Source organism: Pristiophorus japonicus, chromosome 9 (genome assembly GCF_044704955.1).
Source record: "Pristiophorus japonicus isolate sPriJap1 chromosome 9, sPriJap1.hap1, whole genome shotgun sequence".
Lineage (NCBI taxonomy): Eukaryota > Metazoa > Chordata > Chondrichthyes > Pristiophoridae > Pristiophorus > Pristiophorus japonicus.
Window position 1 is genome coordinate 11,298,414 of NC_091985.1, and position 16,355 is coordinate 11,314,768.

General features: G+C 45.8%; 1 long non-coding RNA gene across 1 annotated transcript in view; it reads left to right on the forward strand.

Moving 5' to 3' along the window:
• LOC139272569 (uncharacterized) overlaps window positions 1–16,355 on the forward strand; it is a 329,139-nt gene that overhangs the window by 47,575 nt on the left and 265,209 nt on the right. The window lies entirely within an intron of this gene.

A 16,355-nucleotide genomic window follows, 5' to 3' on the forward strand; every position in this document is an offset into this window, starting at 1 on the left:
CTGGTCTCCTCAGGACCCACTCTTTTAATCAGGACGCCGCTAGAGATGGCCTTGTTCAGCTATGGAGAAGAGGAAATCTGGAACAGAAACAGGAATTAGAATAACCAGTAAAATAGGTTTGTTAGAGGGTGGCGAGCTTGCAGCGGTGCAGGTGAACCCAGGCACTTTTCCCCTCAACCTTGGCTGCAGTGGGGGTAGTGAGTAACACCTGAAAAGGCCCCTCCCATCGTGGCTCTAATCCCTTCCGAATCCATTTCTTAATCAGGACATACTTCCCTGGTGCCACGAGGGACATTTCGGGTAAAACTGGGAGGTCGAGGTGAGCCTCTCGAACCTGGTTGTGAGCTAGTCGCAGAGCCTGTGTCAGAGAAAGAACATAGGTGGTCATCAGTCGAGCTGGGATACCATATCTAGGAACAATTTCCCTCATTAACACCATAACAACAGTTTGAGCCTTATTGTCCAGGGTCGGGTAGGCTTCAATCCATTTGCTAAACACATCTACTATTACTAACACATATTTGTAACACTGAACCCTTTGCAACTCAATGTAGTCCAACTGCAAGGTCTCAAAGGGACCTTCTGGTAGGGGCGTCTTACCCCAAGAACAGGGGACTCCCTTCCCTGGATTGTGCTGTTGGCAAACAAGGCAACGACTACTGATGTTCTGGGCCAACACCTGGAGTCTAGGGTGCCACCAAGTAGCCAAAGCGTATCACTTGTTGCCCTTGCTCCACAATGAATAGCAAAATGCATATATTCAATAACCCATAGAGCCAACTCGTCAGACATGCAAGTCTGTTCCGCGGGAGTGGTCCAGAGTTTAGAAACATAGTCATAGGTACATCCATAATCTTTCCATAACAGTTTATCTTTTTCAGGAGCATCCTCCTGTGCTTTAATGACATCTTGGATGGTTGGCATTGGTTTTTCCGAGGCTAACTTATTCTTTGCAGGACTTTTAGTCTGACTCATCATTCTGGGCACTACCATTTGTTGTCCACGAGAGGCCTGTTTGGCCTCTTGGCCAGCACAGCGGTTTCCTATATCAACCGGAGTGTTTCCGGTAGTGTGGGCGGTACATTTGACAATGGCAATGCGCTTGGGGAGCATGAGGGCTTGCAACAAATCAGATACTAGCTGCTTATGAGATATCTCATTCCCATTTGAAGTTAGGAATCCCCTATTTTTCCATAATTGTCCAAAATCATGGGCTACTCCAAAGGCATACCCAGAGTCAGTATAGATATTGACCTTGAGGTTTTTAGCCAAGATACAGGCTCGGGTGAGGGCGAATAGTTCAGCTTGTTGAGCGGAATAGGCGGTCTCAAAGGCGGCAGATTCCAGTACCTGATTCTCCTGGTCTACTATGGCATATCCCGAATTTCGTCTGCCTTCTGGGTCAATGGAAGAGCTTCCGTCAACATACATAGTAGAGTCAGGGTCCTCCATTGGTATATCAACTAAATCTTCCCTGACCGAGTTAGCTTCTTGAATTAAAGATAAACAGTCATGACTTGGTTCTTCCTCATCTTGGGGTGGCTCGGTAAGAAAACAGGCCGGATTAATGGCAGTACAGTGCCGAAAGGTCAGCTTAGGATTATTTAGTAGGTAGATCTCAAATCTGCTTTGCCTGGCCATGGTAAGATGTTGAGTCTGCAGTTGACCCAAGAGGGCAGCTACGGAGTGAGAGGTATATACAACAATATTCTGCTGGAGGGTAAGGTTGGCGGCAAATTGAAGGCTATTGTAGATGGCAGTTAATATTTGAGTACATACGGGGTGTCCCAAGGCAACAGGATCTATTTTAGAAGAGTAGTAGGCTTGCCCCCATGTTTCTGAGTTAAGACAGCGGTAGCACAATCTTTCAAGATCGTACAATACAGTTGAAAGGGCCGGTCATAGAGGGGCTGGCCCAAAGTCGGAGCTTGCAGCAGGGCTGTTTTTAGTTCCTTAAAGGCTTGGATGTCTGTGGTTTCTATTTCAAAGCTGCCTTCCTTGGTAGTGTATGGTGTGAGTTGCTTGGTCATCAGGGCAGCATTAGGGATCCAGGATCTACAGTAATTTATCATCCCCAACCACTGCCGCATTTGTCTAGCTGTGCTAGGGACTGGAAACTGGCAGATGGGTTCGATTCGACTAGCCTCCAAGGCTCGGTGGGTGCCTGATAAAATGATCCCAAGAAATTTGACTTGAGACTGGCCAATTTTGACCTTTGACGGGGAAATTATCTATCCCAGGGAGGACAAGTAATTCAGTAACTGATTAGCATCTTCCTGATTACTTGGTTCATCTGTGCTGTCTACCAGTAAATCGTCCACATACTGAATTAAAGTGGATCCTTTAGTCAGCGTGAGGGATTGTAACTGTTTCTGCAGGCACCTTGAGAATAAGGTCGGGGAGTGGATGAACCCTTGGGGAAGTCTAGTCCAGGTATATTGCTGTCCCTGGTAAGTGAAGGTGAATAGGTACTGACTTGCCTGGGCTAGCGGCAAAGCGAAGAAGGCATGTTGAAGGTCTATTATAGCGAAGATCTTGGCGTTTGCTGGGATTATTGACAGTATCTGTGCTGGGTTGGGAACCAGAGCGTGCAGGGCTGGACGATAGCATTGATAGCTCGAAGGTCTTGAACTAAACGTATTCGTTTGGTCTGCCTGGCTTAGGGACTGCCAGTATAGGAGTAATACACGGGGACTGGCATTGGACCAAAATCCCCTGTTCTACTAGCCCCTTAATTAGTTGGTGGATACTCGGCATTGCCTGTGACTTCAGTGGGTACTGTCGGATAGAGGGCCAGTCCACATTGCCTTGTACTGAGATCTCAATCGGATCAATGGGAGTATAACCCACTTGGGAGGGGTCCTCTGCCCACACATGAGGATCCACATAGTCAGGTATGTCAGAGCCAGTATGATGCTGCAGAGTTGTTGAGACCTTCTCGGGGTCCCCGTGGAATTGGACTGTTCGGCCATGTTTCACAATTTGCACATCCCGGCTGGTAGGGTCAGCCTCGTCTATAGCCTGGCGCACCATAACTCCCAAATCTTTAGCGTGGTGAAGGGCTAGTACTTCACGAGTAATATGTGGTGCCACCGTTGGGGGCTGTCTCCACAGATTCTTATCCATTTCCACAAAATCTGCCTTCCCTTCCGGTCCAGTCACTCTAGCCCTCAATAGAATTTCCTTCACTTCCCCTTCGTGATCCTGATAAAAGTTCTGCAGGTCCTGATTCTTTCCACTGGGATCGTATGCTAGGGTCATGTGAAAGGGTGCCTGTGGCAGAGAGACCACCACTGAGGGGTTCTAGTAGTATTATACTGCCGCTTAGGGATCCCTTGTTTTACAGTAATCCCATCATCTCCACACTCCAAATGCAAGTGGAATTTGCAGAAGAGGTCTCTAGCCATCAAGTTACAGTCCAGATTGGTAGTGATAACAAATCGATGTTGTACCGATTCTTCCTGGTAACCCACTTTAACCGGTTCTGACACCGGGAATGTAGAGACTCGTCCCAGGAATCCTGACAGTCCCTGTGTTTCAGTGGAGGCAGGGAGTTTAAGCTTTGATTGTACAGAAGACATGAAGGCTCCCGTATCTATCAAGAAGGGTTACCACTCATTCAGAACTTTTAACAATATCATCGGTTCGTCATCCGGGGAGGGTCCCTGGACAATCAAGCTACGTAGTCAATATGAATAATTGGGGGACGATTGGCCAAAGGGGTTGTTCTGAGAGAAGTTAGTATAAGATCCTTGTCCTCTCCCCCCTTGCCCCCCTCCTCTTCCTTTTTCGTGCTGACGGTAGGGACAATTTTTATTCCAATGTCCTTCTTGCCCACAATTAAAGCATTCATTTCCTTTCACCCAACCCCGACCTCTTCCCATACCAGGCCGGGGACAATAGGGTGGTCCGTAATTAGCAGGGCCCGGGCCGTTTGGATGTTTAGTATAACTATATCCTTGCTTATCTACCCAACCCTGCATACAATATTGCGGTTCCATCTGGTATCCCCTTGGGTTGAGTTTTGGTCCTTCCACCCGAGACGGCCCTTCCTTTCTAGTCACGTATTCAGTCATGACCCGGGTTGGGGGCACACCTCCCCCCTCTCCTTTCTTTTCCTGCCAATAATATCTAACCGCTCTTTCCATCTGGGCTTTACTGTTATCTGCCCAATTCATATTATTTGTCCGGATAGCGTGAGCAATTGAATAGGGCAGGCACTGAAGTAGGATAGCGCAGAATTGAGGAGAATCCTCTCCTTTCCTGAAGGCATTATCTCCTGATTGACTCCCGTATATTTCAATAAATCTTTCCATGAATTCATCGGCAGTTTCTTCTCGGTTGGGTTTAGTTTCTAATACTGCGGCCATACTGATGGGCTTCTGAAGGGACGTGGTGAGAGCATTAAAGATAGCGTTTAGGCGATCCTCGACATTGTTAGGGTGTGCACCGCCAATGCATCATGAGTAGCACGTCCTAGGTGAGTTAGAAATCGGGTATGCTCAGTTGGGCTCAGGGTTTGCTTTACCAAGGCCCACAGGTCCCTTGATTCTGCATTATAAACTGAAATAGTAGTTCAAAGATGATCTATAAATTTGCTAGGTTCTTTTTTTTCGATCTGGTATGTTGACCATAAGGGCCATAATTTCGTTCGGTTTCCAGGGCACATAGACATCTATGGTGGGGTGGTTTGCAGCTTGTTGTGCATCAGGGTTTGGCATTGGTCGGACTGGGAATTGGTGTCAGGGCTTTGGGATCTTGGAAGGCATTTCTAGGTCGGAAGATGTTTCGGAGCTGTCTGACTGCTCGACACCTCCGCGTCTCGATCGGCGGGAATGTTTGCTATGCCTTTCACAACTGGGACTGGTAGTTTGACTAGAAGATTTACGGGATTGTTTGTGATGTCGAGATATAGTTCTACCCTTCCGAGTGTGAGATCTGGTCCTCTTGCCTGTGAACTGGGGATCCGAATCGCTATCAGAGGATGAGGAGTCAGTTTGGCTTGTTGCTTCGTTGGTGTGGAGTTACATTTATATATTTTTTTTGCCGGAGTGTAAGGTGGAGGGGGATGAGAAGAGGACAGTGGCAAGGGGCTAGGGGGTGCAGGAGGCGCCGTTGGGTGCCGAGTCAGTGACCATTCATCAATTTCATCATCAGCCTCGGTCAACGCAAAGCTAGCCATTTGACTACGTAGTTGGTCAATACCTTTCTCAGAGGTCCCAGCGGATCTCTTAGTATGTTTCTCATACGCGCATTCTTTTTTTAAGACGTCTACAGTTTTAACATGTCCTCTGTCAATGAAAGTCCTAATTTAATAGCATTTATTTGCCAACTTGACAGAAGTGATGCATCTTTTAATTTTTGACAATAGTGTCGCCATGTTGCAATTAAGTTTTTGTCCCCTTTCCCTCGTCCCCTTCTCCAAATCAATCACTGTGCTTTTTTTTTCGACCTCCACGCTTCTAGTGCCACCTAGATGCCATTGGTCATCTCCTAATAATTTGTTCAGGGCTCCTGATAATTTTCTAAATTCTTCAGCTCTTTCAGGGAATTCCTCACATAACTTTTATAGCGGACTACCCGCATCTGTTGTTTTATCCAACTGATTACCCATTTTCACGCCGCCCCTCGTATTTAAACTAACTCTAATTCCCGCGTCGTCCCGCGGTTCGCGTCGCCGCGCGATTTAAACTAACTCTAACTTCCGCATCGCCCTGCGGTTCACGTCGCCGCACGATTAAAACTAACTCTAACTTCCGAGTCGCTCCACGGTTCGGTCGCCGCGCAATTTAAACTAACTCTAACTTCCGCGTCACCCCGCGGTTCACGTCACCTCGCAATCGCGTCGGCCCACGGTTCATGTCACCTCGCAATCGCGTCGGCCCGCGGTTCATGTCACCTCGCAATCGCGTTGGCCCGCGGTTCACATCACTGCGCGATCGCGTCGGCCCGCGGTTCACGTCACCTCGCAATTGCGTCGATCTGCGGTTCACGTTGCTGCGCAATCGCATCGGCCCGCGGTTCACATCACTGCACGATCGCGTCGGCCCAAGTTTCACGTCACCTCGCAATCGCGTCGGTCCGCGGTTCACATCGCTGCGCAATCGCGTCGGCCCGCGGTTCACGTCACCTCGCAATCGCATCGGCCCGCGGTTCACATCACTGCACGATCGCATTGGCCCGCGGTTCACATCGCTGCGCGATCGCGTCGGCCCGCGGTTCATGTCACCTCGCAATCGCGTCGGCCCGCGGTTCACATCGCTGCGCGATCGCGTCGGCCCGCGGTTCACGTCACCTCGCAATCGCGTCGGCCCACGGTTCACATCACCTCGCAATCGCGTCGGCCCACGGTTCACGTCGCTGCGCGATCGCGTCGGCCCGCGGTTCACGTCACTGCGCGATCGCGTCGATGCGTGATGTTGCGTTATCCCGCGGTTCGTGTCGCTGCGCGATTTTGCGTTACCCCGCGGTTCGCGTCGCTGCGCGATCGCTTTGATGCACGATTTTGCCTTACGCCGCGGTTCGTGTCGCTGCGCGATTGCGTCGCTGTGCGATTTTGCGTTACCCCGCGGTTCGCGTCGCTGCGTTTCTATCTAGTCCTATCTAGCCCTACCTTCTGTGTTGCCACGTGATTTGAATCCAATCAGTGCCTAGACGGGCCAAGTGATATACAAGGTCGACGTCACACCTGACTTGGACACTTATCCCCTATGAACCTTACTTAATTCCCCATAAGCCTTACTTAATTCCCTGTGAGCCTAATTTAATTCCCTATGAGCCTAATTTAATTTGTTCTAGTCTCCAGATTTCCCTATCCTTTCGCGTCACTGCGCAGTTTAAATCCAATCAGTGCCTAGACGGGCCAAGTGATATACAAGGTCGATGTCACACCTGACTTGGACACTTATTTCCTAAGTTTAGAAGGTATTCGCCAGATTGTTATGGATCTCGTTCAGACACTACCTGAGAACCAGCGAGTGGCCAAACTTTCCTCAGACTTTTGAAACCGGGGGAAGCTGGAGCTGTATTAAAAGTATACTTACTCCAGTGGCCACTTTCCCCTCGTCTTGTCCAAGGCTAGTCTGGCTCTTAATTCGCAAATTTTCGGCAGTCGTCCGTTGAGATCCCACTTCTGACACCAAATGTTGATTTCTGAGTTCTTTTCCCTCAATCTGGTTCAGTGAAATCACTGAGTCGAATACCGATTGTGCTTTAAACAAAGCAGTCTTTATTTCACCGGCTGAGACTTATCAGACAGAAGGTTTACTCTCTTGATAGAGCGTACACACTTCCTACGGACAAGTGAAGTTACATCGTAAAGCGACGACAGTTATACATTTTCGGAAATAGATAACAAGATACAATTAGAGTGACATCCTAGTTCAGCCTATCCCTTTTGATCCTTCCTTTCCTTTGTCCACTCATGAGCCGACATCTATATGGGCTGTTTTTACTAAAGCTCAGGCATTGCTTCTAAATGTTACAATTTATACTGGCATGATTAGTAACTTAAAACCTTGAGAAAGCCTATTAATTGTGCTGATGTTGTATTATTTGCAATTTGACATTCTCTTCGTTATTTTTCCATGGCTTATACTTTTTCATATATCCAGTTCACTTCACTGTCTTTATTTCCATATATCCAGTTCACATATCCACAGCTTAACCAGGAAACAATATAGGTCAGCGATCGCAGGGGTGATTCCCGACTATCAAATTCGCTCATCTTTAGAATGATATCGAGAGTTAGAGTGTTAAATTATGAGGACAAGTTGGCTAGTATTCCCTCAATTATGGAAGATTTAAGGGTGATCTAATTGAAATGTTAAAAGATTTTGATAGAGTAGATATGGAGAAGCTGTTGCCTCTGTTAGGGGAATCCAGAACATGGGGATATAATCAAAATTAGAGCAAGGCCATTCAGGTGAAAAATATGGAAGCACTTTTTCACACGAAGGGAAGTAAAAATAAATTGTTTTCGTGATGTTGGTTGAGAGATGAATATTGCCCAGTACACTGGGATGAACTTCCCTGCTCTTCTTCAAATAATGTCATGGGAATGCTGTCTTAAAATCCAAAAATATGACCACAACTGGTTCTCCTTTATCCACTCTACTCATTAGCTAGGAGTTAAATTAAAAAGTAGGACCTCAAAGGTAGTAATCTCTGGTTTGCTACCAGTGCCACGTGCTAATCAGAGTAGAGGGAGCAGGATAGTTAGAATAAATACGTGGCATGAGCAATGGTGCAAGAGGGAGGGATTCAAATTCCTGGGACATTGGAACCAGTTCTGGGGGAAGTGGGACCTGTACAAAAGGGACGGTCTGCACTTGGGCAGGACTGGAACTGATGTCCGAGGGGTAACATTTGCTAATGCAGTTCGGGAGTGTTTAAACTAATATGGCAGGGGGATGGGAACACATGCAGCGAGATAGGGCGAAGTAATATGGAGTCAGAAACAGATGGTAGAAAGGTAAAAAGCAATAGTGGAAGGCCGAGTAAACAAAGGCAAGAAACAAAAAGGGCCACGCTACATCATAATTCTAAAAGGACAAAGGGTGTTAAAAAAACAAGCCTGAAGGCTTTGTGTCTTAATGCAAGGAGTATCCGTAATAAGGTGGATGAATTAACTGCAAATAGATGTTAACGGATATGATGTGATTGGGATTACGGAGACGTGGCTCCAGGATGATCAGGGCTGGGAACTCAACATCCAGGGGTATTCAACATTCAGGAAGGATAGAATAAAAGGAAAAGGAGGTGGGGTAGCGTTGCTGGTTAAAGAGGAGATTAATACAATAGTTAGGAAGGACATTAGCTTGGATGATGTGGAATCTATATGGGTAGAGCTGCAGAACACCAAAGGGCAAAAAACATTAGTGGGAGTTGTGTACAGACCTCCAAACAGTAGTAGTGATGTTGGGGAGGGCATCAAACAGGAAATTAGGGGTGCATGCAATAAAGGTGCAGCAGGTATCATGGGTGACTTTAATATGCATATAGATTGGGCTAACCAAACTGGAAGCAATACGGTGGAGGAGGATTTCCTGGAGTGCATAAGAGATGGTTTTCTAGACCAATATATCGAGGAAAACAACTAGGAGGGAGGCCATCTTAGATTGGGAGTAGTCGTGAGAGAGGTTTAATTAGTAATCTCGTTGCGCGAGGCCCCTTGGGGCAGAGTGACCATAATATGGTGGAATTCTACATGAGGATGGAGAATGAAACAGTTAATTCAGAGACCATGGTCCAGAACTTAAAGAAGGGTAACTTTGAAGGTATGAGGCGTGAATTGGCTAGGATAGATTGGCGAATGATACTTAAGGAGTTGACAGTGAATGGGCAATGGCAGACATTTAGAGACCGCATGGATGAACTACAACAATTGTACATCCCTGTCTGGCGTAAAAAATAATAATGGGAAGATGGCTCAAGCGTGGCTATCAAGGGAAATCAGGGATAGTATTAAAGCCAAGGAAGTGGCATACAAATTGGCCAGAAATAGCAGTAAACCTGGGGACTGGGAGAAATTTAGAACTCAGCAGAGGAGGACAAAGGGTTTGATTAGGGCAGGGAAAATAGAGTACGAGAGGAAGCTTGCAGGGAACATTAAGATGGACTGCAAAAGTTTCTATCAATATGTAAAGAGGAAAAGGTTAGTAAAGACAAACGTAGGTCCGCTGCAGTCAGAATCAGGGCAAGTCATAATGGGGAACAAAGAAATGGCAGACCAATTGAACAACTACTTTGGTTCGGTATTCACTAAGGAGGACACAATCAACCTTCCGGATATAAAAAGGGTCAGAGGGTAACATACAAACATAGAAACATAGAAGATAGGTGCAGGAGCAGGCCATTCAGCCCTTCTAGCCTGCACCGCCATTCAATGAGTTCATGGCTGAACATGAAACTTCAGTACCCCCTTCCTGCTTTCTCGCCATAACCCTTGATCCCCCGAGTAGTAAGGACTTCATCTAACTCCCTTTTGAATATATTTAGTGAATTGGCCTCAACTACTTTCTGTGGTAGAGAATTCCACAGGTTCACCACTCTCTGGGTGAAGAAATTTCTCCTCATCTCGGTCCTAAATGGCTTACCCCTTATCCTCAGACTGTGACCCCTGGTTCTGGACTTCCCCAACAAGGGTCTCATAAGAAGGAGGTACTGAGGTAAATCCTTATTCGTCGGGAAATTGTGTTGGGGAAATTGATGGGATTGAAGGCCGATAAATCCCCAGGGCCTGATGGACTGCATTCCAGAGTACTTAAGGAGGTGGCCTTGGAAATAGCGGATGCATTGACAGTCATTTTTCAACATTCCATAGACTCTGTATCAGTTCCTATGGAGTGGAGGGTAGCCAATGTAACCCCACTTTTTAAAAAAGGAGGGAGAGAGAAAACAGGGAATTATAGACCGGTCAGCCTGACATCAGTAGTGGGTAAAATGATGGAATCAACTATTAAGGATGTCGTAGCAGCACATTTGGAAAGAGGTGACATGATAGGTCCAAGTCAGCATGGATTTGTGAAAGGAAAATCATGCTTGACAAATCTTCTGGAATTTTTTGAGGATGTTTCCAGTAGAGTGGACAAGGGAGAACCAGTTGATGTGGTATATTTGGACTTTCAGAAGGCTTTCGACAAGGTCCCACACAAGAGATTAATGTGCAAAGTTAAAGCACATGGGATTGGGGGTAGTGTGCTGACGTGGATTGAGAACTGGTTGTCAGACAGGAAGCAAAGAGTAGGAGTAAATGGGTACTTTTCAGAATGGAAGGCAATGGAAGGTTCTGTGCTGGGGCCCCAGCTATTTACATTGTACATTAATGATTTAGACGAGGGGATTAAATGTAGTATCTCCAAATTTACGGATATCACTCAGTTGGGTGGCAGTGTGAGCTGCGAGGAGGATGCTATGAGGCTGCAGAGTGACTTGGATAGGTTAGGTGAGTGGGCAAATGAAGTATAATGTGGATAAATGTGAGGTTATCCACTTTGGTGGTAAAAACAGAGAGACAGACTATTATCTGAATGGTGACAGATTAGGAAAAGGGGAGGTGCAACGAGACCTGGGTGTCATGGTATATCAGTCATTGAAGGTTGGCATGCAGGTACAGCAGGCGGTTAAGAAAGCAAATGGCATGTTGGCCTTCATAGCGAGGGGATTTGAGTACAGGGGCAGGGAGGTATTGCTACAGTTGTACAGGGCCTTGTTGTACTGAGGTTGCATGTTCAACCATGAACTCATTGAATGTCGGTGCAGGCTCGAAGGGCCAAATAGCCTACTCCTGCACCTATTTTCTATGTTTCTATGTTTATATGTTTCTATTACATCTTTAACGTTCATCTGAGAAAGGAGAAGAGATTTAGGCAGGGAATTGCAGAGCTTGGGGCCTAGGCTACAGAAGGCACAGCCACCAATGGTTGAGCAATTATAATCAGGGATGCTCAAGAGGGTAGAGTTAGAGGAGCGCAGATATCTTAGGAGGGTTGTAGGGCTGGAGGAGATTACAGGGATAGGGAGGGGCTTGGCCATGGAGGAATATGAAAACAAGGATGAGAATTTTGAAATCAAGGTGTTACTTTAACGGGAGCCAATGTAGGTCAGCAAGCACAGGGGTGATGGGTGAATGTGACTTCGTGTGAGTTAGGACACGGGCAGCCGAGTTTTGAATGATTTTACGTTTGCATAGGGTAGAAAATGGGAGGCCAACTGGGAGTGCATTTGAATAGTCAAGTCTAGTGCTAACAAAGGCATGGATGAGGGTTTCAACAGCAGATGTGTTGAGGCAAAGGTGGAGACGAGCGATTTTACAGAGGTTTAAATAGGTGGTCTTAGTTATGCTGCGGATATGAGGTTGGAAGCTCATTTCAGTGTCAAATATGACACCAAGCTTGCAAACAGTGTGGGTCAGCCTGAGACAGAAGTTGGGGAGAGGGATGGAGTCAGTAGCTCGGGACCGGAGTTTGTGGTGGGAACCAAAAACAATGGCTTCGGTCTTCCCAATATTTAATTGGAGAAAATTTCTGCTCATCCAAAACTGGTTGTCGGACAAGCAGTCTGACAATTTAAAGACTGTGGAAGGGTCGAGATAAGTGGCGGTGAGGTAGAGCTCGGTATCGTCAGCGTACATGTGGAAACTGACTGTGTTTTTGGATGATGTCACCAAGGGGCAGTATGTAGATGAGAAGTAGGAGGGGGCCAAGGATAGATCCTTGGGAGACACTAGAGGTAATGATGCAGGAGTGGGAAGAGAAGCCATTGCAGATGATTCTCTGGCTATGGTTAGATAGTTAAGGATGGAACCAGGCGAGTGCAGTCCCGTGTTGGACGACGGCGGACAGTTGTTGGAGAACGATGGAGTGGTCAACCGTGTCAAAGATTGCAGACGAGGAGGGATAATTTACCTTTGTCACAGTCACAAAGGATGTAATTTGTAACTTTGATGAGAGCCATGAATAAAGGCTAACATACCATTTTACTTCCTAATTACTTGCTGTACCTTGATGCTAACTTTCCTCCAGGAGGACACTTAAATCTCTCTGAACACCAACAATAGTTTCTCACCATTTAAAAGGGAAAATGGGCTGGAACTGGCCTATGGAGCACTACTCATAGATATCCCAGTGGCCAAATGGACAAATATATTAAGATTCGAAGATTGGATCCATGATTCTTAGCTGAGTTAGCAGATCCCAGCCAGGGCAGAGGTTGAGTGTTTCTGACATCAGTGCTTCTGGTTAAGGAGAGGCAAAATAAGAAAGGATCTATTTACATTTATAAGAGGCTTTTATTTCCTCAGAACACCACATCCTGCTTGACAGCCAATTAATCACCTTTGAAGCATCGGCCCTGTTATTGTCAGTAAACATAGTAGCCAATTTGCACACACAGCAAGTTGTACAAACAGCAATGAGATAATGAATAGTAAATCTGTTCTTTTTTTGTGTTGGTTGAGATCCCTGCAGAATACCACTTGTCACATCCTGCCAATCAGAGAACAAATCCTTTTTGCCCTTAACCAAAAATAATTGATCGCAGTACGGTGAGGGCTCTCATCAAGAAATTGTAGATTACATATGAACATAAGAAATAGGAGCAGGAGTAGGCCATTCAGCCCCTTGAACCTGCTCAGCCATTCAAGAGATCATGGCTGATCTTCTGCCTCAACTTCCTGCACTATTCCCATATCCCTTGATTCCATTAATATCCAAAAATCTATTGATCTCTGTCTTGAATATACTCAATGAATCTCTGGGGTAGAGAATTCCAACAATGCACCATCCTCTGAGTGAAGTCATTTCTCCTCATCTCAGTCCTAAATGGCTGAAAACTTATTCTGAGACTATGAACCCTAATTTTTGACTCCCCAGCCAGGTGAAACAACCTTTTTTTTTAATTTGTTCATGGGATGTGGATATTGCTGGAAAGGCCAGCATTTATTGCCTATTCCTAATTCCTTGAGAAGGTGGTGGTGAGCCGTCTTCTTGAATACAACTGAATGGCTTGTTAGGCCATTTCAGAGGGTAGTTAAGAGTCAACCATGTTGCTGTGCATCGGGAGTCACATATAAGACAGACTGGGTAAGGTTGGCAGATTTCCTTCCCTAAAGTATTGGATGGTTTTTTTGCGACATTCCGGTAGTTTCATGGTCACCATTAGCTTTTTAATCCGGATTTATTTAATTGAATTTAAATTCCCCAGCTGCCGTGGTGGGATTTGAACTCATGCCTCCGGATTGTTAGTCCAGGCCTCTGGATTACTAGTCGAGTAACATAGTCACTATGCTACTATAAGGGGTGGTCTCTATGAGGGGGTCAGGTTCTCCTCTGACCAACTTGAGCGGTTCGAATCGCTCCCACACCCTTGGGTTCTCGACACTGGATTTGACAATGTGCAAAAGACACTGGTTCGATGCAGAAGAACTTTGATTTTATTACAGTCAAGAAAATACAAACTTATAATTACTCGAATAAGAAAGTACAAGGTCAAAACTTATTCAAACTTATTAAAAACAATACCTTACACACTCAGAGCGGGTTACAATAGCTTATAATGACTCGAATAGAGAACAATACATTACATATTTGAAGGGGGTTACAGTAGAATTACACCTCCCACCTCCCAATCCCTAATCCTAGCTAGGTTGGACTCCAAGGCAGGCAGGAACTATGCTTACCAATCCCTTTGACAGTTAGCGATAGATCGCAGTTTCGGGGTTTGCTGGACGAGGTAGGGTCTGCTTGCCATACCCCGAACGTCGGAGAAGACTTTTTGCTGCGCAATCTTCAGCTGGGTTGAGTCCGCTGATGCAGTAAGGCGCGTTTTGGATCTGTGGGTTAAGTACCCGTTTTCTTTGGTTAGAAATAGGTTTCTACAGTCTTTTAGGTAATGTTTTACCCGTTGGTAGGTCAGGATTAGGTTGTAGAGTGGAAACTTTTCGATTCTTCGTTTTTTTCCCATTGGAGTTTTGTTTCGAGTTTGGTCGATCGCGCTGGTTTTCCGTTGATACCACGTTGGTTGTGGTCGGCTGCTGCCGCGATGGTGATGTTCTTCCTTCCTTCAGGACTTCGAGGCTGGAGAAGTTAGTTAACTCCTTGTCTTGATGACATAGTCGTAATATAGTACGAGCAATATGGCATACCCTCTGTTGAAACAGGGGGCCAGTTATGCGGTTTGAGTGGTTCTAATCTTGGCGCCAAATCAGTTCAGAATTCTTTGTTTAAATTTGGCGGCTTGACTCTTTGTAATATTTTGGCGGGCTCGTTAAAAGTTAATATGGCTTGGGTGGGTTGTTGTTCGAAAACTGTTTCCTGATAGAAATATTTGCTTGGTAATCGCAATGTCCTTTTGTGCTTAGTTTTCTGCATACAGGCTGGATTGGGCCGCTTTGTGATGTATATGCTGAAATAGTTTTCCAGATTCAGGTTGATGGTTGGCTATCTCTGGGTTATTTGTTGTAATGCTAATGTCTCTTGTGGAGAAGGATTCTCGAATGCCCATTCCTCCAGACAAGTAAACTTAGTCTCAACATCTAGACAGTTCCAATAATCAAGTTATCTCCTGTTAGTTCTTTAGGCCCGCCCACAGCCTTGAATTTGTCTTTTATAAGTCCAAAATTCGATTAAAGCTCGTAGTTTCTTCCATAAGCACTTTAGGATTCCAAACGTTTCAGTAGATAGTCACAAATTAAATTTTCTTTCGAATGAGCCCAAACACTGCGGGGCATGCTTGTGAATTTTGCATCCTTTCAGTCCCCGCTGTTGGCACTCCACAGCCTTGAGTGTCAAAATCAAGGTAAGCAAAATTCCTGCTCCCGAGAGTCAACCTTCCCTGCATTTACACTAGCTAAAACATTACCCTGCATCCCCCGTTGACATGCAATGCAATCTACAGGCGAATACAATCATTACAATCCAGTTATAGCATAGAGGGGATGCCCCTCCTTTACTCGGTTTTCTCAGTAAAGTAACGGTATACAGTCAAACACAACTTTAAGTAAAATAAAATGAAAGCATACAGTCAAAACACATTCTCAAGTAACATAAAGGTCCATAGTCAAACATCTTTTTAAGTTCAGTAAAAATAGAGGTACACAGTCAAACACGTTTTAAGTAAAACTCTTACAGCACTCAATATTTTGCGGTTTACAGCAGGTAAAATCAAACACAAATTAAACATGGTAGTATGGTGTCACCCCTCCCTGCGCGATTCCCAAGTTCGGCCAAGGAGCGTACAGACCTGATGGCCTCTGTGTTTCACTCAGCAACTGAGACAGCATAAGTAAAGAATAAGCGCGAGTTAACAGATCACTAAAGTGTGGGAAGCGATTCGGATCCAGACTGGGACTTCTATATTTCTGAAAAGTTCCCACCAAAACCGAATTGTGATCTCGAGAATCTGTTTCCCTAACTCAATGGTTTTCTGTTCTAGAGTGTAGAAGTGTTTTTGTGAGATAATTACAGCTTTTCGCAGAGCGGTAAGATGTTCGGGTAGAGGGGGAATTGCATAGCCAAAATGTACAACATAATCCTGCAGGTTTGTAATGTTTTCCTTCACAGTGAGGTGGACAGTGGAGGGTTCAGGAATGGGGACAATCCGTTCCTGGGCCACTTGAACTGATGCCTCAGGTTTGAAGTAAAACTTGCTGTCACTTACCGGACACCAGAAGTGTCCATGTTGGTAGTGGGGCGCACTGGTGAAACATAGGGCACAAATTTCGGGCCGCGCCTTGAACGGCGCAGCCCTGACCTGGACGCCCGTTTTTCACGCCACAAAGTGCGCCTAAAAAATACTTACAGATTCTAAAAAAAAAACTTGCTGGTCCTCTGGAGTCGGGCGTGGCGCAGCACGAG